We start from the raw sequence: 13,813 nt of genomic DNA, 5'->3' as shown, positions 1-13,813 counted from the left end.
TCCAGAAAAACATCTGCTTTATTGACTACGCCAAAGCCTTTGACTGTGTGGATCACAACAAACTGTGGAAAATTCTGAAAGAGATGGGAATACTAGACCACCTGACCTGCCTCCTAAGAAATCTGTATGCAGGTCAAAAAGCAACAGCTAGAACTGGACATGGAACAACAGATTGGTTCCAAATTGGGAAAGGAGTACATCAAAGCTGTATATTGTCACCCTACTTATTTAACTTATATGCAGAGTACATCATGAGAAACGCTGGGCTGAATGGAGCACAAGCTGGAATCAAGATTGCCAGGAGAAATATCAATAACCTCAGATATGCAGATGATACCACCCTAATGGCAGAAAGCGAGGAACTAAAAAGCCTCTTGATGAAAGTGAAAGAAGAGAGTGAAAAAGTTGGCTTATTACTCAACATTCAAAAAACTAATAAGATTGTGGCCTCTGGTCCCATCACCTCATGGGAAATAGATGGGGAAACAGTGGAAACAGTGTCAGACTTTATTTTTTGGGCTCCAAAATCACTACAGATGGTGACTGCAGCCATGAAATTAAAAGACGCTTGCTCCTTGGAGAAAAGTTAAGCCAACCTGCTGCTACTGCTGCTAAGTCGCTTCAGTTGTGTCCAACTCTGTGCAACCCCAGAGATGGCAACCCACCAGGCTCCCCGTCCCTGGGATTCTCCAGGCAAGAACACTGGAGTGGGTTGCCATTTCCTTCTCCAATGCATGAAAGTGAAAAGTGAAAGTGAAGTCGCTCAGTCGTATCTGACTCTTAGCGACCCCACGGACTGCAGCCCACCAAGCTCCTCCATCCATGGGATTTTCCAGGCAAGAGTACTGGAGTGGGGTGCCATCGCCTTCTCCGAAGACCAACCTAGACAGCATATTAAAAAGCAGAGACATTACGTTGCCATCAAAGTTCCGTCTAGTCAAAGCTATGGTTTTTCCAGTAGTCATGTTTGGATTTGAGAGCGAGACCATAAAGAAAGCTGAGCACAGAGGAATTGATGCTTTTGAACTGTGGTGTTGGAGAAGACTCTTGAGAGTCCCTTGGAAAGCAAGGAGGTCAAATCAGTCCATTTTAAAGGAAATCAGTCCTGAATATTCATTGGAAGGACTGATGCAGAAGCCAAAACTCCAATACTTTGGATGTAAAGTATTGGATGTGAAGATGTGAAGAACTGACTCATTGGAAAAGACCCTGATGCTGGGAAAGATTGAGGGCAGGAGGAGAAGGGGATGACAGAGGATGAGACGTTTGGATGGCATCACCGACTTTATGGACATGAGTTTGAGCAAGCTCTGGGGGTTGATGATGGATAGGGAAGCCTGGCTTGCTGAAGTCCATGAAGTCTCAAAAAGTTGGACATGACTGAGCAACTGAACTGAACTGTGTTCTGGGGTGACTTCCAGTTATGGTAATATTGCAGTTAGATAGCCTGAGTAATCTAAAGAAGAAAAAAAAAAGAACATTCTAGAACTGAAATTACTCAAGAGAAAGGCTTAATAGCAAATTAGACACAGACGAAGGGAAGACTTGCAGATACATCAGTGGAAATGATTAGACTGAAGCAGAAAGAAAATGAAGGAATATAGAAAATCACATTTTAAAAAAATGGACATAGTAAACAGGTCTGTTACATAATTGAAGCCCCAGAAAAAGAGGAGAGATGTGACAGGAGCAGTATTTGAAGAAATAATAGATGAGAATGATCTAAAAGTAATGAAGACTTTAAGCCATAGAGTAAAGCACTAACAACCCTAAGCAGGATAAATAAAACTGTACCTTGCACCTGTACTTATATATTTACACATTATAATAAAGTTCTGCTCTAAACTAAAGACAGGGTTTGGGGGGAACTTAAAAGACGCTTACTCCTTGGAAGGAAAGTTATGACCAACCTAGATAGCATATTGAAAAGCAGAGACATTACTTTGCCAACAAAGGTCCGTCTAGTCAAGGCTATGGTTTTTCCAGTGGTCATGTATGGATGTGAGAGTTGGACTGTGAAGAAGACTGAGCACCGAAGAATTGATGCTTTTGAACTGTGGTGTTGGAGAAGACTCTTGAGAGTCCCTTGGACTGCAAGGAGATCCAACCAGTCCATTCTGAAGGAGATCAGCCCTGGGATTTCTTTTTTTTTTTTTTTTTTAGCCCTGGGATTTCTTTGGAAGGAATGATGCTAAAGCTGAAACGCTGGTACTTTGGCCACCTCATGCAAAGAGTTGACTCATTGGAAAAGACTCTGAGGCTGGGAGGGATTGGGGGCAGGAGGAAAAGGGGACGACAGAGGATGCGATGGCTGGATGGCATCACTGACTCGATGGGCCTGAGTCTGAGTGAACTCCAGGAGTTGGCAATGGACAGGGAGGCCTGGCGTGCTGTGATTCATGGGGTCGCAAAGAGTCGGACACAACTGAGCGACTGAACTGAACTGAAAGCATCTAGAGGGAAAAGACTCACTACCTTCTAACAGAAATGATAGAAGCTAGAAAGTATTGGAATGGACGCTTCAAAGCAATGAAAGACAGTAACTTGCAATCTAGAATTCTAAACCTAGTGAAAATATTCTTTAAAGATGAAGATAGGGACTTCCCTGGCCATCTAGTGGTTAGGACCCCAGACTTTCACTGCCAAGGGCCCAGGTTCAATCCCTGGTAGGGGAACTAAGAGCTTGCAAGCTGCATAGCATCGCCAAAGGGAAAAAAAAAAAAAAATAAAGTCTTTATCAGACAAATAAAAACTGATACTTCATTATCAGCAGTAATAATTCATCACCAGAAAACCTGAATCAAAAGAATTCTCCAGTCAGAAGAAAATTATACCACATGGGTATAGGGAAATGCAAGAAGAAATGCAACAGTAAGGGTAAATTTGTGGAGACATCTAAATTAATATTAAATGTAATATAACCATAATAATATAGTTATTATTAATAATATGTGTTGTTTTAAATGTTTGTAGGGACTTCTAATGAAAACTCAGAGGGGTAAGTGTGTTCCAAGACTCTTGGATTGTCTTACAAATGTGTAAGTGATAATTAATATGGAAACCTTAGTAATTCAAGGCTGCTTGTTGTAGTCTCTGGACTAACCATTATTCAAATAGTAAAATACTATAAAAGTAACAAGGTAATAGAAGGAGAAATGGAATTTTTTTTTTTTAATTTTCGATTAATAGGAGACAAGAAAGAAAAAAGGAGCATGGTGGATAGTGTTGTTCAAGTTAAAAATAAAAACATGGTAGATTTAAACTTAAATTTGTTGACAATTGCATGAAGTAATTAAATGGACCAAGTACTTCAATTGGAAGAGAAAGATCAGGGAGTTCCCTGGCAGTTCAGTGGTTAGGATTCCGTGCTTTTACTACGAGGGGCATGGTTGTAGTCTCCGGTTGGGCAACTAAGATCCCGCAAGCTTCATGGCATGGCCCCCCTCCCCAAAAAAGAAAAGGTAGAGAAGGATCATCAGACTGGATAGAAAAACCAAAACCAACTAAATGCTGCTGATACGAGCTAAGCTTTAGAACTACAAATACGAATCTCCACTGTGATGTCTGTTACACACAAACTGTTAGGAGTTCCTGCCAGGCTTGAAGAAAATGTTCTGAATTTCTTCCCCCTGCAAAATGAAAAAGATACTAAAGTATTGAAAATATAAGAATGGAAAAAGATATTAGAAAGACTTCAACCAAAAAAAAAAAAAAAACCAACTGGTGTGGCTATGCTAATATTAGAGAAAGTAGATGTTAAGGCAAGAAGTATTAGTAGAAATAAAAGGGACATTTCATACTGATCAAAGGTTTAAAAAAAAATCTTTCTCCAAAAGATACAGCCATTTAAAATCTATATATATTAATAACTCAGCCTCAAAATATATAAGCAAAATTTTATAAGTGTAGAAGAAAAACAGAACCAATAACAAACATGAGAAGATTTAACAGTTTCTCAGAAACTTAAAGGGCAAATAGACAAAAATAACAGTAAGGACATAGAAGAATTGAACAATATAGTTAACAAACTATATCTAATTGTGTTATATATCACACTGCAACCAGCAATTGCAGTGTAGAGTTTCTTTAAAAGTATGCTTGGAACATGTTACCAAAATTGTCTTATGTGCTGGATCATAAAGGAAATAACAAATTTCAAAGGACTGAAAATATACAGTGTTTGGACCAAGTAGACTGAATAATAAAAATATAACTAGAAACTCCCCTACATATTTGAAGATTAAGCAATTTATTACTAGACTATGAATCAAAGAAGTTATAATAGAAATTAGAAAATAATGATCATTTTTAAATGGAACACCAAAGCTTATGGGATGTAGCTAAAGGTATTCTTAGAAAAAAATGCATAGACTTATGTTCATATATTAGAAAAGAGACAGTCTGAAAATCAGTGATCAATGTACATGTCTCAAAAATTAGGAAAAAATAGCAGATTTAGCCCAAAGAAGCTGGAAGGGAGGAAATAATTAAAATAAGAAAGCATTTTAATTAAATAGAAAACAAATATAGTGAGGATCAACAAAGCCAAAAGTTAATTCTTTGAAAAGATTAATAAAACTGATAAGTTCCTGGCAAAACTGATCAAAATGAGAGAAGGTACAAATTAACCAGTATCGGGGAAATGAAGACATCATTATGGATCCTACAGACATTATAAAGGTAATGAGGTTTATGAACAACTTTATGCCTAGAAATTTGAAAATATATTTGAAATAGTCATAATTTTAAAAAGTTTGTGAAAGTGATGATAACTACAATGAACAGCAGAAAGATAAAAATGAAGATGTAAAAGAAGACATCAATGAAACTTGAAGAGGGAAGTAAGAAAATGTAGAACTAACAGCACCATGTCTCTGATATGTGCCTGTTCCCTGTGGTGTGCTGGAGCCAGGTCATACTAGCTCATGGGCGCTGACCTTGCACATCTCTTCCCAGCTCCCTGCTCAGTGATGTCACACTGGTCTTGAAATTGACCATACTGGGAGTTTTTACACCACTGAAATCAGCAAACACTACCAAATCAGAGCTCTCCCCACCCCAAGAACTGGCTATTAAGCATTTGCCAGCACACTACAGAGTATACTATACTCATAAATTGAAAACTCCTTGACAGAGGAATTCATGGTCTGCACACTTATTTGACAAATAATGGCCCATACATTGTTGTTAGTGAACAAAGGCAAAGAGAGCGCTTATAACTGAGAGGGGAGAGAAAAAGACTATAGTCTGAGAATAGTGAATCTTTCTTAAAACTTTTGTTTATTTCTCTGTCTACTTATTTTTTTATGCTTGGCTGTGCTGGGTCTCCGATGCTGCACGCGGGCTTTCTCTAGTTGCAGCGCGCAGGCTTCCCATTGCGGTGGCTTCTCCCGTTGCAGACCTTGTGCTCTAGAGTGCATGGGTTCAGTAGTTGCAGTGCATGGGCTTCATTGCCCTGCGGCTTGTGGGGTCGTAATTCTCAGGCCAAGGATAGAACTGGTGTTCCCTGCTTCGGCAGGCAAATTCTTAACCACTGGACCGTGAGAGAAGTCCTGGGAACAGTGAATCTTGTCTGCATATTTTGGTGGTAAGAAAAAGGCCAGTTGGACAGTCTGTTCTTAAGTAGTCTGAATGATGGTATCAAAACAGTTTCAGAATTTTTAAAGTGAATTTCCCAGAAAACCTTGTGGGATTTATGTGACAGGCTGCCCTTTACTGGTGTCTTTATCTTAGGTCAGGTCTGCACCGTTTTCCTCATTAAGAGGATTTAACCCTGAGGTTAATTAGTCTCTGATGCAGAATCATTACTGAATGTCAGTTTGATCTTGAGGGTACAGCAGCACTTAAACACCCAGTGTCAAATACAATGTAAATCTTACAAGAGACATTTGGAACCTATTCTTTATCCAGTTTTTGGGTCAGTGTAGGTCCAATCAAGAGAATAAGATTGGTCAGTTTTAGTTAAGTAATTGGTTCCCCCGCCCCATGATTAATCATTTCATTTTTTTCCCAAAGTACGTAGCCATACTGTAAAGCGTGTTGGCTGTTGTATTGTGTTCATTTTGTCGGTACAGGCATATCTATTTAGAGTCATTGAAATTAACGAAGCTTATGTTAATCTAGCCAAAAATGAATCATTTCATTTAAAGTCAGTATCCATCTTGCCTCTGAAAGAATCCCAGATTTGTCCAGTGGGAGCCTTGTAAGTTGTCTCTGTGTTCTTTTAATATGACCTAGCAGTTTCTTGAGCACTTCCTTGCGTTCTGAAACAAGATGTTCCAGGCTGATTTTGTACTCTGTCTGTCCCAGTTCTGGCATCAATTCCAGAAGCTCTGGTTGCTTTTAGTGGAGAATGGTATTTAGAAACCAAGATCTAAGCATTAGATCTGCTATTTGCTACTGGGGTGTCATTGCTTCTAAGTCCTCTAAATGTTTAGAGGTGAAAATACAGCAATTTCATAGGCCTAACTACACACACACACACACACATACATATATATGAGAGAGAGGTGTATGTATATATATATGCATATATACATGCATATTTCTATATCTGCATGCTTATATATTTAAAATCATGACTTCATGATGATACCTGTAATTAGTCTAATTCCATCATGCCTCCTCTCGCTCCACGCCTGTAGCTCCCTCCACCAACAGTCATCTGAAGAATCTTGCAATAACGTTCTACTTGTGAAAGTTTCTGCATCTAATAGTTTACTGAGCCTCCAGTTCAGATCACCACAGTGACTGTATGTCCAGCTGCAGGATTCTGAGTATTTATACAGTCGGCATACAGCTCAGATGTATTACATTCTGGGGCTTCAGAACAGCATTTGTGGTTAAAAGTACTTGATAAAAGAAAGCAGAGAAAGGGAGTACTTGAAGTGGTCTCTTCTGACATGATTTTAAAGGGCAACTTTCATTGGAGTCTCTCATATGTCCAGCGTTCCACTTTCTGTGACCATGCAACAAATTGCCCTGACTTCACAGTGTGAAATAGCAGTTTGCTCTCTGATCAGCGGGACACAGAGAGGAGAGTTTATCTCTTCTCTACTATGTCTGGGGATTCAGCCAAGAGACCGGAGCCAAAGTCTCCTTTACTCACACGTGTGGTGGTTAATGCTGGCTTTTGGCTGAGACCTCAGCTCTTCTCCCTGAGGCTTCTCCACATCAGCTAGATTCTTTACTTTCTCTTCCCTTCCTCATAGTGCAGTGGCCAGTTTCCCCGGAGCATGCCTCCCAAAAAGAGAGACACAGTCCTCCACAGTCTGCTTATAAATGGAATTGTATCTGGTGACATCTCTTAGAAATTTGCACCTTGCATCTCTTGGGCAGTATGACTGTGTACATAAGTTGTTTACCTTGCTTAACTATACAGTTTAAGGATACAAACATTTTCAAATTTTTCGAGTCTTTAAAAATATATGTCCCATGCACCCTTTCTCAGGAAACTTGAGGGGAGCGTGCTTCCCTATATAGCTGAGTAAACCAAAGAAGAGGAAGGCTTGGTATGTGGGAAACGAGAGATCCAACATAGGAGGCCGGTGAAGGAAAGGCCCAGCTTAGTAATGGTTAAAGGGCTTTTCTGTTACTGCTGTTGCAAAACTTAACAACTTTTCTTTTTTTAATATTTATCTATTTGCTTGCAGAGTCTTCTCTTTTTTTAAAGTTGTAGCATGTGGAGTCTTGAGTTGCAGCTGACGAGGTCTTTTAGTTGTGATGTGTGAGATCTAGTTCCCTAACCCGGGATTGAACCCAGGCCCCTTGCATTGGGAGTGCGAGGTCTTAGCCACTGGGCCACCAGAGAAGTCCCAACGCTTAACAACTTAAAACAACCATTTTTATCATGCCTGTAGATTTTTTTTTTGGATCAGAAATTCTGACAGGGCCGAATGGGAAAGGCTTGTTCCATGGTGTTTGAGGCCTTAGCTAGAAAAAGTTAGTGCCTGGGGGTAACCTGAAAGGTGGGACTGGAACCACCTGAGACATTTTCAGTCACAGAGTAGTTGACGTTGGTTGTCAGCTGAGTCTGTGCGTGAATTCTCCGTGTGGCCTGGGCTTCCGCCTCAGGGAAATCAGGCAGCTCAAAGTGAGTGATCAGAGCTTTGAAGTGAGTTCCCTACCAGCAAGAGGGAGGTTGCATCACTTTTTATGACCTAACCTTGGAGGTTGCCTTGCAATAGGAGAGGAAGTCATTGCATCCTCTGCATTGCTATAGGGTACAAGTGAGTCCCTAAGGTTGACCCAGATTTGAGGGGAAGCTACATAGACCTCACCTCTCAATGGGAGGAGTGTCAAAGAACTCGTAGACATGTCTGAAACCTGCTCCAGGGGTTGACCTGTCCTGGGTGACAGCAGTAGGTGTAACAGGTGACCGGTCCAGATTAGAAGAGGCCAGAAAAGCTCTTGTGGAGTTGACCTGTGGGGGTGACACTGATCAGAGTCCCTGATACATCCAGGACATCTTGAGAAGAGCCTTGTAGGGTAGTGGAAAGAGATTAAATTATTGATAAGGGAGACTTTCCAGTGGTTAAGACTCTGCCTTCCAATTCAGTAGGCATGGGTTTAATCCCTGGTTGGGGCACTAAGATCCCACATGCATTGTGGCCAAAAAAATTAAAATAAAATTTTAAAAATTATTGATAAGTACATAGCAAACAAAATAATTGGTTGATTAACTCCAGAAGAAACAAAAATTGTTCAAGGGAGAATTTCATGCTCAGCTGTGACTATTTTTTACATAGCAACCAGCAACGTAAACATTAATTACTGATCTAACCATGAAAGAAAGTGAAAGTCGCTCAGTCGTGTCCGACTCTTTGGGACCCCAAGGACTATACAGTCCATGGAATTCTCCAGGCCAGAATACTGGAGTGGGTAGCCTTTCCCTTCTCCAGGGGATCTTCCTAACCCAGGGATCGAACCCAGGTCTCCCGCACTGCAGGCAGATTCTTTACCAGCTGAGCCACAAGGGAAGCCCAGGAATACTGGAGTGGGTAGCCTGTCCATTCTCCAGGGGATCTTCCTGACCCAGGGATTAGGTCTGAGTCCCCCACATTGGAGGCAGATTCTTTACCATCTGAGCCACCAGAAAAGCCGATTTAACTACGAGTATGACATAATTTGCATCAGGAAGATGAGGGTAGGAAGGATAGATAGGATGGCATACGGTAAGCTGGTTATGGGCGAGGAAAGAGAATATCCATATCATCCATCCATAATTAATACCTAAAACCAAAAAAAAAAAAATTAGCATACCATCTGGAGACATGAAAGTAATTTCCAAAATAATCAGCTAAAGGAGGAAAAAGTGTTTTCATCTGGTTGTGGGAAATGGTGGGTGTGGAGGCAGGGAAAGAGGGCAGGATTTCTATTTTCAGAACTTTGTAGAACCCTTTGACTCTATAACTATGTGGCTGTCCAATTTGATGAAAATACCTTAAAAAGAAAACCTACCAAAAGAAACACCATGCCCAGATCATTTTACAGGTATATACCACCAAACATTCAAGCTAATCCCTATCTTATATAAACTTTTAGAGACTAGAAAAAGGACCATACCCTCATCCTGAGGTAATGAGCCTGCTATGGTCTAAATGTTTGTGTCCCTCCAGGATTCATTTGTTGAAGTTCTATCTGTCAAAGATGATGGTATTAGAAGGTGGGGTCTTGGGGAGGTGCTAGAATGGGACTAGGGCCTTTCTGAAGAGGCTCTGGAGAGATTCCCTTGCCCCTCCCACCCCTTGAGGGCACAGTGAGAAGTTGCCAGCTATGACTGGAAGAGGGCCTTCATCAAAACACATCCATGCTGGCCACTTGATCTTGGACTTCCCAGCCTCCAGAATTGTGAGAAGTACATTCCTGTTGTTCATAAGCCTCCTAGTTTATGATATTTTAGACTAAGACAGAGCCTAGTACAACCTTGAACCAAAGCCAAATAAGGAAGTATGACAGCGAGAGCCATAACCAGTCTTGCTTAAGAACATAGACGCAGGCACTTCTCTGGCGGTCCAGTGGTTAGGGCTCCATGCTCTCACTGCTGAGGGTGTGGGTTCAGTCCTTGGTTGGGAAACTAAGATCCCACAAGCTGCATGGCATAAATAAACAAATAATGTATTATTTGGGCGGTGGGGAGAGAACACGGGCCATCCCATCCTCTGTCCTTTGGAGCTGTGAGAGGATTTATCTGTCCTGAGTTAAGGAGCAGACTGGGATGTGGGCTGCAAGTGCTGGAGACTGAGGAGTTGCGGTAGGAATGGAGATCTATATACCTTGTAAGCCAGGAGCTTATTATGTTTCACATACTTTCTCTTTTGTTTTCTTTCCATATTTTGGCAACTTTAAAAGACATTTGAAAGAAAAAAAAAAAGAACATAGGCTCAGAAATACTAAATAAAAAACTAAGTAAGAACACACACACACGCACACACACACGCACACACACGCACACACACACACGCACACACACGCACGCACACACAGGAACAAACTGTACCCCAGGAACAAATTGCGTGTAGCCCAGGAATGCAAGGAATGTCTTCATGGTGGCCCTTGAATTGGCTGCCCTAAGCCTATCATTTTTTTTCCTCTATGGCTTCCAGTGCATTTAAGGAAAGCCAGCCCCTTTCACAATCCTTATAATTACTGTTTGCGCAGACCTTGCAACCATGCTGTAGCTACCACAGTTCAGTGCCTGACCTCCCTCCGCCTGCACCTCCTCATTTCAGTTGACCACGGGGAGGAAACCTTAGTAATTATGATGCATCCCAGGGGTCATCGCACCCTACTTCCCAGCAGCTAGAGTTCTGCTCGCCGTCAGACAAGAGAACATCAACTCCAGAGTCACATCCTCGGAATCTGCTGTTTTCAGACTCTTCTAATGGCAAGTGTCACAGCCCAGATTCCCCATAAGGTAGAATCTGAGGTGGTGAGAGTATGTGCTTTTGTTTACAGTTCCAGGGAGGATGGAGGAAAGGGGGTGGAAGGAGGCAGAGCCAACACGAGAACATGTTACTACACTGAACTCTGGTCAGTGCAATTTATTATTTTGTCCCATGGGACACCCCTTCATAAACTGCTGGATCCTGCCTCTCATTTGGTCAGGGGTTTGGCTGGGAGCAAGGCTCTGTAGAGATGTGCCTCCATGGACACGAAGGGCAGCTGCTGTCATGAACACCTCGATTCGTGGTGACACCTGCAAGCTAGCCCTGTATTTGGGAAAATAGCAGATTGAGGGAACAGTTCCCAGGGCTGTCTTTGCACCTGTGCAAATCTGAAAAGGCAAAATGGAATTAGTGTCCTTGCCGTACGGAAAATAATTTAATCCCTACCTCACTCCATAGCCTCAACAAAATGCTTTCCAGCAAAGATCTCAAGCAAAAAGGTAGGAAGGAAATATAGGAGATATGAGGTTTCTTGACACTAAAGTATAAACTTTGAACCAAAAGGTTGATAAATGTTACGTTGAAATTTTAAAGCTGATACAAGACTCCACTTTTTGGGGAACCTGGGCTGTGACATGTGGGATCAGAAGGGCCTGAAAACAGCAGACCCTTAGGATGTGATTCTGGAGTTGACTCTCCCTCCACTAAATCTGATAGTACTCAGAGCTCTAGGAGGTGGGAAATAGGGTGTGATGACCCCTGGTATACTAAAATTTTAAAGATAATACATCAAAAGATAATACAAATTATAAACTTGGGGATGTTTATAACATATACTTTATAAAATGTTAGTGCCCAGAAAATATAAAGAATTTCTGCAAGTCAATTTAAAAAAAGTACACAATGGCAAATGGACACTGTGATCAGACATAGTACACAAGAGGACACCTAAATAACAAACAAACTTATGAAAAGATGCTCATCATCATTAATATTGGAGAAATAAAAATTATAATGTGGGTCTCTCCGATTTGGATCTGGTTCACAGGTGGATTGAGGCAGTATGTTGTGCTGGCCAAAAATGGACTTAAATGTTGATTTAGGAAAAGTAAAGTGAAGTCGCTCAGTCGTGTCCAAGTCTTTGGGACCCCATGGACTGCAGCCTACCAGGCTCCTCCGTCCGTGGAATTTTCCAGGCAAGAGTACTGGAGTGAGTTGCCATTTCCTTCTCCAGAGGATCTTCCCAATCCAGGGATTGAACCCAGGTCTCCCGCATTGCAGGCAGACGCTTTAACCTCTGATCCAGCAGGGAAGTCAGACTTAGGAAAGCACCCCTTTGAGTAAAAGTATGAAGACATGCTTTGAATTTATGGAGCTGTTTGCTGGTGTGGGGCTGGGGCCAGGCTTCATCTGTGTTTTTCACGTTTTACTTTTTAAGCTGGAAGAATGGCTTGTCGTGTTATAATTCATACGTTTTTCCCAGTGTAATCTTTCACAAAATAGGAGCCAACGGTGTGTGCATGCGTGGAGTTCTTCTTCCATGCTGGGCATTGTGCTGAGTGCTGTTGGGGGTCAGCACTCTGTGAGTTCAGTTCTAGGTGCTGAGACCTCAGGGGTCTCCCGATCTGAGGGAGGGGGAACAGAAGGCAGGGTTTGATGACGGGGATGGGCTGAGTGATGGAGAGAGGCAAGTTACAACCCTGAATACAGCTAGCACCCCTGGCTGGGCCCTTGAGAAGAAGTGGCTCAAAGGGTTATGTCAGGGGACTTCCCTGGTGGTCTAGTGGTTAAGATGCCTAGCTTCCTCTGCAAGGGGTGCAGGTTCGATCCCTGGTTGTTGAAGAACTGAGATCCTGCATGCTACGTGGTGTGGTCCAAAAAAAAAAGAAAATGGATTATGTGGAGAAAGAGCAGTGAGTGAGAGGCGAGGAGGCAGAGCTTCAGGGTCCCGGGCTCAGTCTCGCCACTGTTAACTTTCCGGTGAAGGAGGCTCTTTGAACTTCAGTTTATTTGCCCTAATATAGAGGTAGTTCCCACCTTCCAAAAGAGTCACACACAACTGAGCAACTTTCACTTCACTTCTTCACTTCACTTCCCTGGTCATTGGGAAGTCAAGAAACTCAGTAAACAATAGCTGTGATTTGGGGGACTTGCCTAGTGGTCCAGTGGCTGGGACCCAGCACACCCAGTGTGGGGGGCCCGCATCCAATCCTTGGTCAGAAAGCTAAGATCCCACATGCCGCAATGGAGACTCGGCTCAGCCAAATAAATAAAAATAAACGTTAAAAAAACCAAACATTGCTGTGGTTTTAAACAGGCCAGTTCAGTTCAGTTCAGTCGCTCAGTCGTGTCCAACTCTGCGACCCCATGAATCGCAGCATGCCAGGCCTCCCTGTCTATCACCAAATCCCAGAGTTCACCCAGACTCAAGTCCATCAAGTCAGTGATGCCATCCAGCCATCTCATCCTCTGTCGTCCCCTTCTCCTCCTGCCCCCAATCCCTCCCAGCATCAGAGTCTTTTCCAATGAGTCAACTCTTCACATGAGGTGGCCAAAGTACTGGAGTTTCAGCTTTAGCATCATTCCTTCCAAAGAAATCCCAGGGCTGATCTCCTTCAGAATGGACTGGTTGGATCTCCTTGCAGTCCAAGGGACTTTCAAGAGTCTTCTCCAACACCACAGTTCAAAGGCATCGATTCTTCTGCGCTCAGCCTTCTTCACAGTCCAACTCTCACATCCATACATGACCACAGGAAAAACCATAGCCTTGACTAGACGGACCCTTGTTGGCAAAGTAATGTCTCTGCTTTTCAATATGCTCTCTAGGTTGGTCATAACTTTCCTTCCAAGGAGTAAGCGTCTTTTAATTTCATGGCTGCAGTCACCATCTGCAGTGATTTTGGAGCCCCCGAAAATAAAGTCTGACA

The 13,813-nt window shown here is 42.3% G+C and overlaps 1 protein-coding gene across 2 annotated transcripts in view; it reads left to right on the top strand.

Moving 5' to 3' along the window:
- DLEC1 (deleted in lung and esophageal cancer 1) overlaps positions 1-13,813 on the top strand; it is a 93,108-nt gene that overhangs the window by 35,722 nt on the left and 43,573 nt on the right. The gene's annotated exons all lie outside the window — the stretch shown is intronic.

This window comes from Bison bison, unplaced genomic scaffold (assembly GCF_000754665.1).
Source record: "Bison bison bison isolate TAMUID 2011002044 unplaced genomic scaffold, Bison_UMD1.0 scf7180017864043, whole genome shotgun sequence".
NCBI lineage: Eukaryota > Metazoa > Chordata > Mammalia > Artiodactyla > Bovidae > Bison > Bison bison.
Note: the sequence above shows the minus strand (reverse complement) of the source record. Positions and strands in the feature narration are given on the sequence as shown.